This window comes from Mustela lutreola, chromosome 8 (assembly GCF_030435805.1).
Source record: "Mustela lutreola isolate mMusLut2 chromosome 8, mMusLut2.pri, whole genome shotgun sequence".
Lineage (NCBI taxonomy): Eukaryota > Metazoa > Chordata > Mammalia > Carnivora > Mustelidae > Mustela > Mustela lutreola.
In genome coordinates, this window is record NC_081297.1 from 63,509,260 (window position 1) to 63,526,118 (window position 16,859).

The 16,859-nt window shown below is 41.3% G+C and overlaps 1 protein-coding gene across 1 annotated transcript in view; it reads right to left on the reverse strand.

Annotated features, from left to right (window-relative positions):
- The window catches only part of SCN8A (sodium voltage-gated channel alpha subunit 8), a 179,091-nt gene that overhangs the window by 122,963 nt on the left and 39,269 nt on the right, over nucleotides 1-16,859 (reverse strand). The gene's annotated exons all lie outside the window — the stretch shown is intronic.

Here is a 16,859-nt window from a genome sequence, read left to right on the forward strand (position 1 = left end):
GGGCTAAAGCCTCTGCCCTTGGCTCAGGTCATGATCCCAGGGTCCTGGGATCAAGCCCCAAAATTGGGCTCCCTACTCAGTGAAGGGCCTGCTTCCTCCTCTCTCTCTCTCTGCCTGCCTCTCAGCCTATGTATGATCTCTGTCTGTCAAATAAATAAATAAATAAATAAATAAAATCTTTTTTAAAAATGAAAAATAAAAAAATAAAAGGAAAAATGAGGTAGGGCTGTACTAGGCCCCATGATCTCTAAGCATGGGACTTGAAAAGCGTATTTGCATGTTTAAACAGAGTCCTGGGTTATTTAAAACACACCTTAGAGGCACTGGGGTGGCTCAGTAGGTTTAGAGTCCAACTCTTGACTTCAGCTCAAATCAGGATCTCAGGGTCCTGAGATTGAGCCCCACCCCATTGGGCTCAACAGGGAGTCTGCTTGAGATTCTCTTTCTCCCTCTCTTCCTCTGCCTCTCCCCAGGCTCACACACACACATACACTCTCTCTCTCTTTCTGAATGAATGAATGAATAAATAAATAAATAAATAAAATCTTTAAACCAAACCATGCCAAACACACCTTGAAATAGAGGAATTCCTAACATCAAAAACAAACAGTGTTTATTGCCTATCACAAAAGCACCTGAGCAGGGGAGTCTTACCAGGAAAGCTTTAAGACTTTACCAGCATTTCATCTGGTGCTCATGGTGCTGCTTTTGCCGTTCTGTGAGCTCCACAAAGACAATCTGGGAAATTTTTTTAAAAGGCTAAAGATTGTTCTTTCCCTCCTACTTAGCCCTCAGGGTCCACTTCAAGGCAAGTATCCATAAAACTCAAGGCTCCTCAAGAGAACAGTAGTAGAGTTAACTCTAAATAATTTGAGAGTGAAATACCCAAGGGCTCCTTTCATAAACACACCCGCAGAGATCCCAGATTTCTCTAGTGGTGGTGATTGAAAAGTGTTGCAAAGGCAGTGTGTAGTGTCTCTATGTGGCTGGTCAGCTCACTCCCTCACCGCGTGGGGCTAATGAGGCCAGAACCACAAGTCTTCCCCCACAAAGACCAGAGAGCTCCATGCTGCACCAGAAAAAAACCCCAATGTTCCCCAGACCATAGGGTCCAAGAAATCATTTTCAAGTATGATGCACAGAATTTCTGAGATGCAAGGGATTTTATAGACACAGTCCATTTCTTCTTTTAGATTAGGAAATTTGGGGTCCTAAGAGATTGGACAATTTGCCCAAGGTCACAGGGCCAGGATAAAAACCACAGCCAAAGTGCTTTTGACTCTCCATCTCATACTTCTTTTATTGTGACCAGTGCCAGTCACTCACCCTTCTGTCCTGCTCTAACCCCCAGTACTCCCAGCAGGAACAATCTGGATCATCAGGTAAATCACAGGGAAATGCCACTGGTTTTGCTGATCTAAGACTTTATTCACAACGTCTTCCTCAAGCTAGAAATCCTTTTCTCTCATTCCTTTTCTCCTCTGTATCCCTGAATTATCTCCAGTAAATGTCCACTCTTCTACACCACCTTCCCACCAGCTGCAGCCTTTCCCCCTTGTGAACTCCTATAAGCTTTACCAGGATCTTAGCTGATACTTATCCACCACTTACTATGTTTCAGGCACTGGTCCAAGCACCTTGCTTCTATTAACTCACTTAATCTCCAGGACAACATATGAGGTAGGTATCATTATTCTTCCCTTTTCAGAGATGAGGAAACAGATACCTAATACAGCCTACTCAAAGTTACACAGCTAGAAAATGGCAAACCAGGATTCAAAACAACCTATTTGCACTTGTTGTGTCTTTTGGTCATGGTCGAATTGCACCCTGTAAGTTCCCAGAGGGCAAGAGTGGTGCCTTGAACTCCTTCTGCATCCCTTTCACAAATGATAGGATTATGCCTGAAACCCATAATTTCTTCAAATACCTGGGACCTCTTGGTTCTCACAGTCACACTCATTCTCGAACCTGGGTCATCCTCAGTTGCTATCTAGAGGACAAAGAATACTGCAAGAGTTGCTGCCACATGGAAGCAACCCAAATGTCCATCGGAAGGTGAATGGATATAAAAGCGAAAATAAATGTGAATAAAATGTAAAAGAGAAAAAAAGAAAGAAAGAAAGATGAATGGATAAAGTTTGTGGTATGTGTGCATGCACAAACACACACACACACACACACACACACACACACACAGGAATATTACTCAGCCATAAAAAAGAATGACATCTTGTGTGCCTGGGTGGCTCAGAGGGTTAAAGCCTCGGCTCAGGTCATGATCCTGGGGTCCTGGGGTCGAGCTCCACAATGGGCTCTCTGCTTACCAGGGAGCCTGCTTCCTCCTCTCTCTCTGCCTTCCTCTCTGCCTGCTTGTGATCTCTGTCAAATAAATGGATGAAATCTTTAAAAAAAAAAAAAGACATCTTGCCATTTGCAACCACACAGAGAGACCTAGAAGGCTTAATGCTAAGTGAGGTAAGTCAGACAGAAAAAGACAAAAACCATATGATTTCACTTTTATGTAGACTCTAAAACAAACAAACAGCAGAAATAGACCATAAACACAGAAAACAAACTGATGGTTGGCAAGGCGGGGCAGCACTGGGGTGATGGGCAAAGTAGATGACAGGGAGGGGGAGATACAGGCTTCCAGTTGTGGAAAGAATACATCACAGGAATGAAAGGCACAGCACAGGGAATATGGTCAATGGTACAGTCATAGAGTTCATGGTGACAGATGGTAGCTACACTCGTGGTAAGCATAGATTAGACTTGTCCAGTCACTATGCTATACACCTGAAACTAATGTAACATTGTGTGTCAGCTACACTCCCAACTGAAAAAACGAATATACTGCAAGAGGAAGTGACTGGAGATGCTGACAATGCCTGGGTCTGACTGGACACCCCAGCATTCTTCATAGGTCAAGCTGTCCAAGGCTAAGTTCTCTGCCTTTGCTTCCAGATCCTGTTTCCTCCTGCCCTCCCCAAGACCATGGTCCCTCAATGATCCCAGCTTTCCCTCACATTCCCAATCTTTACTTTTCCTTTCCTGTTTCTTCATCTTTTCCCTTTATATATCCCACCCCACTCTCTCTCCATGTGGCTTAAGATTCCCATTCTATTCCACATTGTCCTGGTCCTATCCACAACTCGTCTTTTCTTCTCTAAGGGCTGGTCCTCAGCAATCTTTCTGTCACCCTCTTTCTTTCAGGGAGCTCATCTACTCAGCATAATCTGTCCCTGGGTGATTTTCGGATTTTGTTCACCAGCCCTAATTGTTCTCCTGAGTCTCACAACTGGCTGTCACCACTTCAAAATTAAACATGTAAAACCACTCATCTCTATACTTCCCAAACTGATTCTTTCTCCTGGATTTCTCAATTCTGTTATTAGAGCCATCATTTTTCCAGCCATCTAGCAATGACTCTCAGTCATCTTTGCCCTGTCATTCTTTGCTGTGCTTGCCCAACCAGTGACGAGCCTTACTGACCCTTCTTTCTTCTGAGTTTCCTCTTTCAACAGTATCACCTGCATTCTGGTCCTGCTAGAACAGCCTTCACTTGTAGACCAGTCCTCAGACCACCAGACACATCTCTGCTTCCATGATGTCATTTCCCTCCCTCAAACTTATCAGAGTTATAGGACACAGTCCAAATTTTGGCCACTCTACTGCCATTCACTTCTCAAACATTCTCTTCTGTTCTTCCCTGCAAGAACATCTACTCTGGTGACTGTTTATTGTTCTGATTTTCTAGGCTTTTTTTTTTTTTTTAAGGTAGAACATAATAAAGTATACAGATCTCAAGTGCACAGATTGGTTATTTTGTACAAACAGATATACCTGTGTAACCAGCACCCAGATTAAGTTATAGAAGATTTATTCTAGAAGCCAGACAACTCTCTGGAGCTCCCTTGTCAATAACCACCACCATCACCAGTAACCTACCAAGGGCTAGCCTGCCATCTATCTCCATAGATTAGTTTGGCAGGTTCCTGAACTTCATATAAGTAGAACATCAAATACTCTTCAAGGTCTAGCTTCTTTCACTCAACATTCTTTCTCTGAAATTTATCTCTATTGTGTTTGTACAAGTAGTTCAGTCTTTTTATTGCTGGGCAGTTTATGTAGGAATCCAGCACAGTTTATCCATTTTACCTTGATAGACATCGAGGTTGTTTGTTGTTTTAGGCCATTATGGACAAAAGCTTAGCAGCTTAGCTAAGGGTCCTTAGCAGGACATTTTTGCACATGTCTTCTGCTGGCATCTATGTGTTCATTTCTTTTTTTTTTTTTAAGGTTTTATTTATTTATTTGACAGAAAGAGATCACAAGTAGGCAGAGAGGCAGGCGGGGGTGGGGGGGAAGCAGGCTCCCTGCTGAGCAGAGAGCCTCATGTGGGGCTTGATACCAGGACCCTGAGATCATGACCTGAGCTGAAAGCAGAGGCTTTAACCCACTGAGCCACCCAGGCACCCCTATGTGTTCATTTCTATTCAGGTAGAAACAGGAGTGGAATGCTGGGGTTAAATGAGGGCATGTGTTAGTCTTGCTTTGATAATACCTCCAGAAACGTTAAGAGACGTTCAGTTGCTCTGTATCTTCACCAGACTTCAAAATGACAGGTTTCTTTATTTCACCCTTTCTAGTGGGTATACATACAGGTACTGCACAGGTTTTAAAAAATAATAATTTATTGAGGTGAAATTTATATAACCTAAAATGAACTATTTGAGAGTGAACCAACCAGTGGCGATTGGTACACTCATAATGTAGTGCAATCACCATGTCTGTTTAGTTCCAAAACATTTCCACCACTCCAGAGTAAAACCCTTTACCCATTAATCAGTTTCTCTTCATTCCTCTTCCTGTCCTGGCAGCCATCAGTCTGTGTTCTGTCTCTCTTGATCTATTCCGGATATTCATACAAATGGAATCTTAAAATAAGTAATCTTTTGGGTCTGCCTTCTTTCACTTAGCATAATGTTTTTGTTTTTAGTTTCTATTTATTTTTTTTAAAGATTCATTTATTTGAGAGCAAGAGAGAGAGAGAAAGATCGAGGAAGAGCAGGGGGGAGGGAGAGAGGGAGAAGCAGACTCCCCACTGAACAGGGAGCCCGAAGGGGGGCTCGATCCCAGGACCCTGAGATCCTGACCTGAGCTGAAGGCCGATGTTCAAGAGCATGTTTAATTTTTTGAGGAAATGCCAAACTTTCTGCACAGTGGCTGAGCCATTTTGCATTCTCACCAACAATGTAATAAGGATCCAATGTCTCTATATCCTAGCCAACGTTTATTTTCCTTTTAAATTTTTAAATTTTTTTTTTTTATTACGGTAGCACAGCCATCCTAGTGGGCGTGTGTGATGTCTCGTCATGGGTTTTGGTTTGCATTTCTCCAATGACAAGAGGTTGATCAATTTTCCCTGTTTGCTGGTTTACTGGAGTTTTAATTGGCTTTTTTTCTGAGGGTATTGAGCACCTTTTCACATGCTTACTGACTATTTAGATACCCTCCTTTGTGAAACTCTAGTTTAAGTCTTTGGTCACTTTTTTCTATTGGGCACCTGTATTATTGATTTTGGGGAGTTCTTTGGATATTTTCCATACAAGTCATCAGTCAGATATATCTCAAATGTTTTTCTCCTTTTTACTTTCCTAGTGGTATCCTTTGATCAAAAGTAGTTCTTAATTTTGCTAAAATCCAAACTAACCATCTTCTCTTTCATGTTTTCTTTGTTCTGAGAAATCTTTGCTTATCCCAAGGTCATGCAGCTGTTAGTCTTTTTTTTTTTTTTTTTTCTTTTAAAAGCTTCATTACTTTACCTTTCTTATTTAGATTTCAAATAATTTGGAATTGATTTTTGTATAGATAAGATAGAGGTCTAGGTTCTTTTTCTTCTTTTTTTCCTACATGGATATCTAATTGCCCAGGTATCACTCAATAAAAAGGCTGGTCACTGTTATTCTCATTGACTTCTAAATATACTTTCATTTTCTTGTTTTAAATCTCCTGAAGTCTTTCTCTCCTTTTCATTTAAGTTCTATTCATCCATTTAAACCAGCTTAAATTCTTCTTCTGAGGAAACTGTCTTGCAAAAAGTAAAAAATAAACTTTTTAGATCTAGAAGGAACTTGGAGACCATCTAGTCCAACTTTCCTTGCTTTATTTTACAGATAAGAGAAGTTTCCAGTAAGCAAGAAAGGCTGAGTTATCTAACTGCTAATTAGTGGTACATGTAGAGATAGGGCACAAGTCTCTTGGCCTCCAACAAAATGCTCTTCTCACCATATCACACAGCCTCTTAGGCAATGCACCTTGCCCATCACAGCAACCCAGTCTTAGCTTTCTTCTGGTGCAGTGCTAAGATGAGACACCCAACCCTGATGATGAAGGAACAATAAAAGTGACTTCTAACCCTAGCAGTTCTGAAAGAGACTGAACTGGACTCAAAGTTGGGGGAAAGAGATTTTTAGGATTCCCTTCTCTTGGTGATCCAGGAGGATTAAGGACTTAAACTACTAGCTGTGGCCTGTACCCACAACTAGAAATGAATCTAAATTAAGGGGAGAGGAGTAGAAGAGGGAAGGAAAACTGGAGTAGTTATAACAGAGATGAAGGAAGAGAAGTCACCCAGGAGGAGCTGTTAGCAGAAATATTATAGGCAAAGATACAGTCACCCACCAGGGTGGTACTGATGAAGGAGAAAAGCAGGAAAATGTTCACCTGTAGCCCAGAAGTGTCCACAAGGCTGACTTACAGCCTGTATAGTTTCATTAAGGATCAAATATGTGCTGGTTGTTACATTCTTAAAGGGTCTCATGACTGCCTATAAATCTTACCAATAGTTAATATCGAACTGAATGATAAGCACCAGAGAAATCTTGTGAGAGTAGTTTTATGAGTAGAAATTCAAAGAAGACATTTATGATCTAATACTCCCTGCACGACCCCACCGCCTTGAGCACTCAGCATATTAACGACCATTTTATCCAGCAGAAGTGCAGCTCATTCCACAGGTCCTGTCCCTACATAAATAAACTAAGCTGCACCATACAACATCTCAAGAATTCTTTCTAGGCTGTTGCAGTCCACGATTCCGTAACAGTACTGGCATAAAGGCAGACATATAGACCAACGAAATAGAGAGCCCAGAAACAAACCCTCATATATATGATCAAGTGATTTTCAACAAGAGTGAAAAGACCATTTAGTGAGGAAGAGGACAGGTTTTTCAACAAATGGTGCTGGAAAAACTAGATAACTACATGCAGAAGAGTGAAGTTGGACACCTATTTTACACCATGCACAAAAATTAACTCAAAATGGACCAAATATCTAAATGTAAGAGCTAACCTTATAAACCTCTTTAGAATAAAATGTAGAGGGAAATCTTCATTACAGTGGATCTAGCAAGGATTTTTTGCATATGGTACCAAAAGCACAGCAACAACAGAACAGATATACTGGGCTTCATCAAAGGAAAACCTCTGTGCCTCAAAGGGTACTATCAAGAGAGTGAAAGGGCAACCCACAGAATGGAAGAATGTATTTGCAAATCATATATCTCATGAAAGATTAATACTCAGACTACATTTTTAAAAATCCTACAACTCAACAACAAAAAACAAACAACCTAATTAAAAAATGGACAGTGGGGGTGCCTGGGTGGCTCAGTTGGTTAAGCGTTTGCCTCCAGCTCAGGTCATGATCCCAGGGTCCTGGGGTCAAGCCGCACATCGGGCTCCCTGCTCAGTAGGAAGTCTGCTTTTCCCTCTCCTACTCCCCCTGTTTGTGCGAGCTTTCTCACTGTCAAATAGAAAAATAAAATCTTAAAAAAAAAATGGACTGAGGTGTTGGGGGGTGGCACCTGGGTGGGGCAGTCAGTTGAACATCTAACTCTTGGTTTCCCCTCAGGCTGTGATCTCAAGGTCATGAGATCAAGCCCAAGTCTGAATTGAGCCCCGTGTCTGGCTCCACACTCAGTACAGAGTCTGCTTAAGATTCTCACTGCTGGGGCACCTGGGTGGCTCAGTGGGTTAAGCCTCTGCCTTCGGCTCAGGTCATGATCTCAGGGTTCTGGGATCGAGCCCTGCATCAGGCTCTCGGCTCAGCAGGGAGCCTGCTTCCTCCTCTCTCTCTGCCTGCCTCTCTGCCTACTTGTGATTTCTGTCTGTCAAATAAATAAATAAACTCCTTAAAAAAAAAAAAAAAAAGTTCTCACTGCCTCAAGGATACCTGGGTGGTTCAGTGGGTTAAGCATCTGCCTTCAGTTCAGGTCATGATCCCAGGGTCCTGAGATCGAGCGCCACATCAGGCTCCCTGCTCAGCAGGGAGTCTGCTTCTCCCTCTATCTCTCTTTCCACTCATGCTCTGTCTGTCTCTGTCTCTGTCTCTGTCTCTCTCAAATAAATAAATAAAATCTTTGGGGGAAAAAAAGATTCTCACTGCCTCTCTCTCGGCACCCCCTAACCCCCAGCACTCCCTCTGAAATAAATAAAATCCTTCAAAAAAAATTGACAGAGGACTTGAATTGATATTTCTGCAAAGGAGACAGATAGAGGGCCAATAACCACAGAAAAGGTGCTCAACATCATTAATCATTAGGGAAATGCAAATCAAAACCACAATGAGATCAACTTCACACTCATCAGAATGGTTAATATAAAACAAAACAAAACAAAATAACAAGTATTGACAAAGGATGTGGAAAACTGGAACCCTTATATTGCTTAGATATAAAATTAGACATAAAATTACCACAAGATTCAGCAATTCCACCTTTAGACATATACCCAGAGGAACTGAAAGCAGGAACTCAAATAAGTATTTGTACACTCATGGTCACAGTAGTAGTATTCACAATAGCCAAAAGCTGGAAGCAACCCAAATGTCCATGGATAGATGATGAATGGATAAATAAGATGTGCTATATCCATACAATGGAATATTATTCAGCCTTAAAAAGTGAGAAAATTCTGGGAGTGCCTGGGCGGCTCAGGTCATGATCTCAGGGTCCTGGGATAGAGCTGCAAGCTGGGCTTCCTTCTCAGTGGGGAGTCTGCTTCTCCCTCTGCCCCTCCCCCTTCCCCCTGCTCGTCCTCTCTCTCAAATAAATAAATACAAAAAATCTTTTATTTTTAATTTTTTATTTTTCTAAAAGATTTTATTTATTTGACAGAGAGAGACACAGCCCGAGAGGGAACACAAGCAAGGAAGCAACAGAGGGAGAGGGAAAAGGAGAAGCAGGCCTCCTGCCGAGAAGGGAGCCTGATGCAGGACTCAATCCCAGGACCCTGGGATCATGATCTGAGCTGAAGGTAGACCTTTAACCACCTGAGCCACCCAGGCATACATATGAAATCTTTTTAAAAAAGGACAGGGGCACCTGGGTGGCTCAGTGGGTTAAAGCCTCTGTCTTTGGCTCAAGTCATGGTCCCAGGGTCCTGGGATCGAGCCCTGCATCGGGCTATCTGCTCAGCAGGGAGCCTGTTTCCCCCTCTCTCCCTGTCTGCCTCTCTGCCTACTTGTGATCTCTCTCTGTCAAATAAATAAATAAAATCTTAAAAAAAAATTTTTTTTTTAATTTTAAAGGACAAATATTGTATGATTCCACTTACGTGAGAGACGTATAGTAAAATACACAGAGACAAAAAGTAGAATAGTGAATTACTGGGGGTTAGGGGGAGACAGCAATGTGAAATTATTTAAGTGGGTACAGAATTTCAGTTAGGGATGATGAAAACGTTATGCAGGTGGACAGTGGTGATGGATGTCCAACAATGTGAATGTACTTAACACTAATGAATTGTACATTTAAGATGGTAAATTTTGTATTATGTGAATTTCACCACAATTAAAAAAAAATACAGGGCACATGGGTGACTCAGTGGGTTAAACCTCTGCCTTCGGCTCAGATCATGATCCCAGGGTCTTGGGATGGAGCCCCAGAATTGGGGTCTCTACTCAGTGGGGAGCCTGCTTCCTCCTCTCTCTGCCTGCCTCTCTGCCTACTTGTGATCTCTCTCTCTCCCTCTGTCAAATAAATAAATAAAATCTTAAAAAAAAAAAAAAAGCAATTGATACATTTACTGTGTTCCCTACTATATGCCAGAAACTATATTGATGATCAAGGTAGCTCCCTGCCTTCAGGGACCTTTAAAGTCTTCTGGGGGTGGCAGACAAGTAAACAGGCAAAGTACAGTATGATAAATCCAATAAAGTAAAATAAGCTTTTATAGATATGTACAAGCAGGACACCTAATCTAATCTGCAGAGATCAAGGAAGGCTTTCTGGAGAAAGTGACACTTCAGGTAAGCCTGAAGGATGGCCAGTGGAAGGGGGGTTGGCAGGAAAATGGATAGAGCTTTGCAAGAAGTAAGAACAGTACATACAAAAGAGACCACAGACAAGGGAGATCAAGCCACTTGGGTACTGTAAACAGTTCAGTATAAGCAGACTTCAGAAAATTAACAGATAAGCCACATTAGGAAGGCAAAGGCGTTATCATGGGAAGGAGTTTGGATTTTATCCTGAAGGCAATAAGGAGATATTGAAGGTCTTTAAATAGGGAATGACATGATCGAAGTTGTATTTCAGAAAGATTATTCCAGCTACAGTGTACAGAATGAGAGGGGAATGGGGAGCTAGGCTGGGGGAAGAACAAGATCAGATGAAGAAGACTAGGTAGAAGACTGTTGTAGCCATTCAAGTGACAGATTATGACAGCCTGAACTGGGCAGCAGCAAGTAGGGAGGATATACTGAGCAGTCCTGTTGACTAACTGAAGTGGGAAGTAAAGCAGAAGGAAAACCAAGAGGCCCAGATTTGTGTCATGGGCACATGGATGGAAGGTAAGTAAAATTCCCTGAGAGAATAAGAGGTGATGCACACTCTAGTTCCATCCATGTTGTCACAAATGGCAAGAGCGTATCATGCTTAGCGAAATAAGTCAAGCAGAGAAAGAGAACTATCATATGATCTCCCTGATATGAGGAAGTGGTGATGCAACATAGGGGCTTAAGTGGGTAGGAGAAGAATAAATGAAACAAGATGGGATTGGGAGGGAGACAAACCATAAGTGACTCTTAATCTCACAAAACAAACTGAGGGTTGCTGGGGGGAGGGGGTTTGGGAGAAGGGGGTGGGATTATGGACGTTGGGGAGGGTATGTGCTTTGGTGAGTGCTGTGAAGTGTGTAAACCTGGCGATTCACAGACCTGTACCCCTGGGGATAAAAATATATGTTTATAAAAAATAAAAAATTATTAAAGAAAAAAAAAGAGGTGATCCACAGTTTGGGGGTTAAGATGACTTCACATTTAAATATGTTGAGTCTGAGTTGCTTTGGTACATCCAAATGGACACAGGAAATAGGCGGTAGATATGTGGTTCTGAACTTCAAGGGAAAAGACAACCACGAGAACAAAAAGAAGAGAATAAGTCTGGTGGAGAACTGCAGCTAGCCCCTGAGAACCGGCAGCCAGCTCTCTGCTTGCTGCTACACAGCTCCTTTGGAATCAGCCAGAGGAGCAGCCCTGCACTGGGAGGAAGGTGGGCGGCTCTTATCACCAAAGAGAAAAATGCAGCCAGATGGATGGAGTTTACACTGTCCCCACTTGCTAGGCCCCTCCTTCCTCAAGTGACAACTAGATGCTAGGCTGCCAATTTTCTTTGTCACTTACAGATTTCATTTTGGGAAATCATATAACAGTTCTAGAAATTGAAATAAAAACAATTTTGTCAAACCTTAACTTTACTCATTTGAAACATAAAAAATTGCAGTCCTAACCCTCTCTTGATAACATCAAAATCTGGCTCTCGCTGCTACCAGATTTTATGGCCCATCCTCACCCTGGTGACTGTCAGCATCCGTCTTGCCTGAGAGCTGCCCTGTGCATTCTTCTGGCTTTCCACCCCAGGAGACCACTGTGAGGCTTCTTCTTCCTAAGCCTCACACACATCAAACTTGCCCAAAGCTGATCTGTTTTCACTTCCGATTCTCAATAACTGGTCTCTTCCTAATCCCTTTGAGACAGTCACTCTTCAATGATTTACATCTGTGTCTTTCTGCAGATACTTTTCGAAGGGTCTATTTATGGACTATTTTGAAAGTGGTCTAAAATGGATATAAACATAAGATTGACCATGATAAGTAAGTCAGTCTACCAGGAGGGGCTGATGAAGCACTTAACACTTTTTGAGTACATGAACGTTTTGATATAAAAAGGCATTTAAGTGAAGTCAAAACCAATGATTATAATGAATATAAATGGTTCCAAAAGTTTCTCTGGGCAGGTCCCATCAGGCTAAAATGAAGACAGAATTCTACTTTTTCTATATATCCATACAACCATACAGCCTACTCTTCTGTCTCAAGACATGGCCCAGTCAAGAGGCCCTTAGACTTCCATCTCCCTGGCCCTGCAGATAGTACAAGTCAAAACTGTCCTCCATTTTATCGCTTAACCCCATCACCAATTTTCTTTCTTTTCTTTTTTTTTTTTTTTCAAATTTAACTGGCTTTCTGTGTTCCTTTATTTCTTCCACAAGGTACACCTCCTAAATGCTTGTAGACTATGGCTGTTGCCCCACATCTACTGTCATTCTCTTCACTAGTCTCCTGATTCAAGTTACAGTACAGTTTTTTCTGGTTCACTGCATTATAATTGCAATTTGTGATCTGTGGTTCTCCACTTCTGCTCCAATCCCAACATGCACCGTAGATTTTAACCCCCATTTCCTATGCTTTCCTTTCAGTCATATTGAGACTCTCCTCTCTCCCCTATTTCATCCTTCCTCCCCTCCCCAGTGGTCTAAAGAGGGAATAAATGTTTTATTTTCCACTAGACTGTTTGTTTGCCAAGAAATGAAAATACCGACACAGGTTAAGCATCTAGAAAAGAAATGTCACTGAACAGGTGTTCCTATGTCTAAAGAAGACCAAAACATTTGGAAAGTTGCATTTTGCTCCAGGTATCTTGGAGTACAGTACAACTCCAGAGCCCAGGTAAGAAACTCACTGTACACATTCTCCCATCAGTGTTTATTGGGCATGGTAGGAACAGGAAAAATCCTTCCATATGAAGGAATATGGTTGGGGGTATAGGGAGAAAGCAGTTGTACATATAAAAAGGCCATTATATTTTTATTATGTTATTGTTATATAACTGAGGAAAAGAAATCAACACATCTCATAGTTCGTGTTGTTCTTTTCCTTTCCAATTGGACATAGTCAATCAGCTTAAGTATACCAAATATCTGATTTGCTTTAGATTCACTCCTTCTAGCCAAAAACCGAATGGTTTTAAGCTTTGCCTCTACTGTATAATGACTATCAGACCTACTAAAACAACAAAGAAAGTACAGGGGTTAATACAGTGTCTAACAAGTAGAAAGTACATAGTAAATATCAGTTAAGACCACCTATACCATCAGTTTAATTTTTTTCATTTTGTTCAGTCTTCTAAAATAAATAAAAATCCAAAACAATGTCTGAAAATCTTGCTGAACAAAGATGAAATCATTATGGAAATAAATTTTGGGTGTGCAGTCAGTGACACGAAATACTAAGCATAAACATTCATTTTTTCAGTTGATATAAAAAAAATCCAAATGTGGATATAAAAGGTAGCTAAGGAGTATCAATATATCATGAGTACAAAAGACAAATGCAGACCACTGTGGGCAAGATACTCTCTACTACTTTATAGACTATTCGCAGCCAGAGGCATGCCTGCCACCTTCAGCTGTGGAGTAAAGATGACTGACCCTCAGCAGAGAGATGGTGGAAATGCCTGCTGGACTTACAATGTCTTCCACAACTGAGGATGATAGTAAGGGACTATGATAACATTAGTATCACCGGGTTGTATTATTTTTGTCTGCATATACTTTTTTCATATAGTAGAGAATTTAGAAGTTAATGCACAATATTTCACAGCTGGCTTTATATTTGCCATCTTCAAAAATATGGCATTTGAGTATAGTAAGAGTTATGAGGTTGCTACTCTCCAAGATTGGTAAGACTCTAGCCCATACACTTCCATACAGCTGGACAATTTCCAATCATAACAGTTTTGGACAGCTGATGTTACCTTTGCTCTAGAGTTTGTTTTCTTTTTTAATTTTAATTTTTTTTAATTATGACATCAGATCAAGACCTCTACCACCACCCCCCAAAAGAGAAACAATCCTAGACCAAGACCAAGAAATATATATAGTCACTAATGATTTAATTCGGATATCGTCACTGACCAGCTGTATGGCCTTTAATAATTCAATTCACCTACCCAAGCCTTGGTCTTACTTATAAAAGTGGGGAGGTGAGTGAAATCATTTCTAGAGCTAGCTCTGCAGTTTGTCAGCTAATTAATTGACCTTGGGCAAACTGCATAATTTTAAGGAGCCTCCATTTCCTCATTTAAGGGTTAAGTGAGATAATGCATGTGAAGTAGGTTTCAATAAATAAATAATGATAATCATAATACTATCAATATTAATAGCATATAATAACATGAAACATTTACTACATGTGCTAGGCATAGTGCTAAAAACTTTTACATAATCTTTTTGATCCTTCCAACAACTCTGTGAGGTATGTATTATCACTATTGTACATTATTTATGAGAAAACTGAAACAGAGAGGTTAAGTAACTTGCCCGAGATTAAACTGAGATTCAAACCCAAGCTGTTTGGCTCTAGGGTCTGTGTTCTTAACCATTTCACTATACTACTTCTTATGAGCCCTCTTTTCCCTTCTCTGCACCCCTTCAAAGATCCCTTTCAGCTCTATGATTCCATAAACATAAATTAATTAGCTGCCCTGGACTCTGACAAGCTAAGCAATGTTGGCTTCTCTGCCAGAATTACTGAGGTTCTAAACATATAAGCTTAAATCAGAATGAACTATGTGTTGGAAAAAGAAATGAACACAGAGGCTGAAAAGAGGCCTAGTGTTATTCCATTGGCCCCTACCACAACCATGACTGAGAATTCACCCATTCAGTACGCACTTCTTGCTTGTCTACTATGTGGAACTGGAAAGCTTAGAACTTAGAATACTGATAATCACAACACATTCTAAGTCACTGTCTGTCAATCTTGTAAAGGAGATTCTTGCATTGAATGGTAGAAAGATGGATTCAAATTTTAAAGCTTTTTATTTTCAATCAGTGGAAATCTTTTTCAAACAAAATGCTGGATGAAATGTCGATAATACAGATAAAAGTAACTTTGCTCTAATTGAAGCAGGGCCCAATATCCACCTCACTCCTCTCAGATCACCCCTGAAGACATCCCTGCGGAGTATCTGGATGGCCTCAAAACTAGTACACAAGATAGTGATTGGTCTCTTTCAACTCCAGAATTCAATGGACAGTTCCTAGAACAATGGATCTGGGATTGCTCACTAATAAAGTTCACTTGATATAGACATAAAACAGTATAGGAAAGTGCTTATGTGCCTGTCTGCAAAGCTCGTAAAGTAGCTATAAAGATTAGGATAATATATATTGCCAGGCACTTCATAAACATTACCTTTAATCCTCACAATAAACTCATAAGGCAGGTACTGACAGCTTCATTTTACAAGTGAAGAAAGAGAGATGCAAAGAAAAAATAGGAATTCCCATGGTCACACAGGAAGTAGCCTCCATCCAAAGCCCACATGCCTTCCCTGGTACCATGATGTCCTGACAGTGACTAAGGTCAAGCATGGCCTACTCCAAAGAACTCCACAGATCAGAGGAAGACTTTTAATGAAAACATGAAAACTGACAGATTGCATGGAGTTTTGCTATGGAGGCAACACACGGGTCACTTCACCGGTCAAAAAAGGTGACACCCAAACTGGGTCACACTGTATGGCATTCAAACAGCATGGAACGTGCTTAAGCATAAGAACATGCTTATGGGTTTTGCTCTTCACTTGCTCAATCCATTACTAGTAGCTGGCAGGTTAGACCCACTACACGGTCACCAGAAGATAGTAAATTGACCAAACTCAGAGGCATCACTCACACAATAGTTAGGGTGGGGAGGGACAGGTCACTCAAGCAGCCACTGTACTGTGCACTCAGATTGGTGACTACAAGCAGGGAGAAGCACACAATGGGACGGCCATGGGGATAATAAAATCATCTTCCTCACACAGGGTTACAGCAAAGAACAGATGAGAAAATATGTCAGGAGCTCTTGAAGTGTCATACACATGAAAATACAGTAATACACTGCAGCCCGCTGTAAATTCTCAGGAAATCATAGCAGCAAACAATCCGGTGTGGTCAGCCATGATTAAAAACAGGATAGATCTTTCCTGAACAAGATTTCAGACTTGCCAGGAGTCTTGGGAGACTGAGCTGACAGTGACAGATTCTGCAAACAGTTGCTGAGGCTACAAATGAATACAGCCTCATATTTGCACAGCACTCTACCATTTACGGAGAGCTTTCTCCTGCTTTACCTCATCTCATCCCCACTGGTGAGGGGATCAAAGTGCAACCACTGATACATCCAACTTCACAGAAAAGGTGTTTGGGGTCAGAGAGGTTAACTGCCTTGCCAGAAACCCGGGGACAAAATATTAAATGGTTTCCCATCTGAGGAGGGAGAATTTCTTTCCTGTTGAGACCAGCCATCTTCCTCGTGCTGAACAGAACAATGAGTAAGAAGGGAAAGGGGAAAGTGCCACATGGTCATACCGATAATGGCGGTGATGATAAGAGGCCAGGAAGGCAAACTGTGGGAATGCAGCTGATGCTGAAGATGGCTTTCCATGGGGCTGGGATGTTAGGGCACCGAAAGAAAAGGAGAAAGAAAGGAAAAAAGGAGATAGGACAAGGATGATACAGAGTG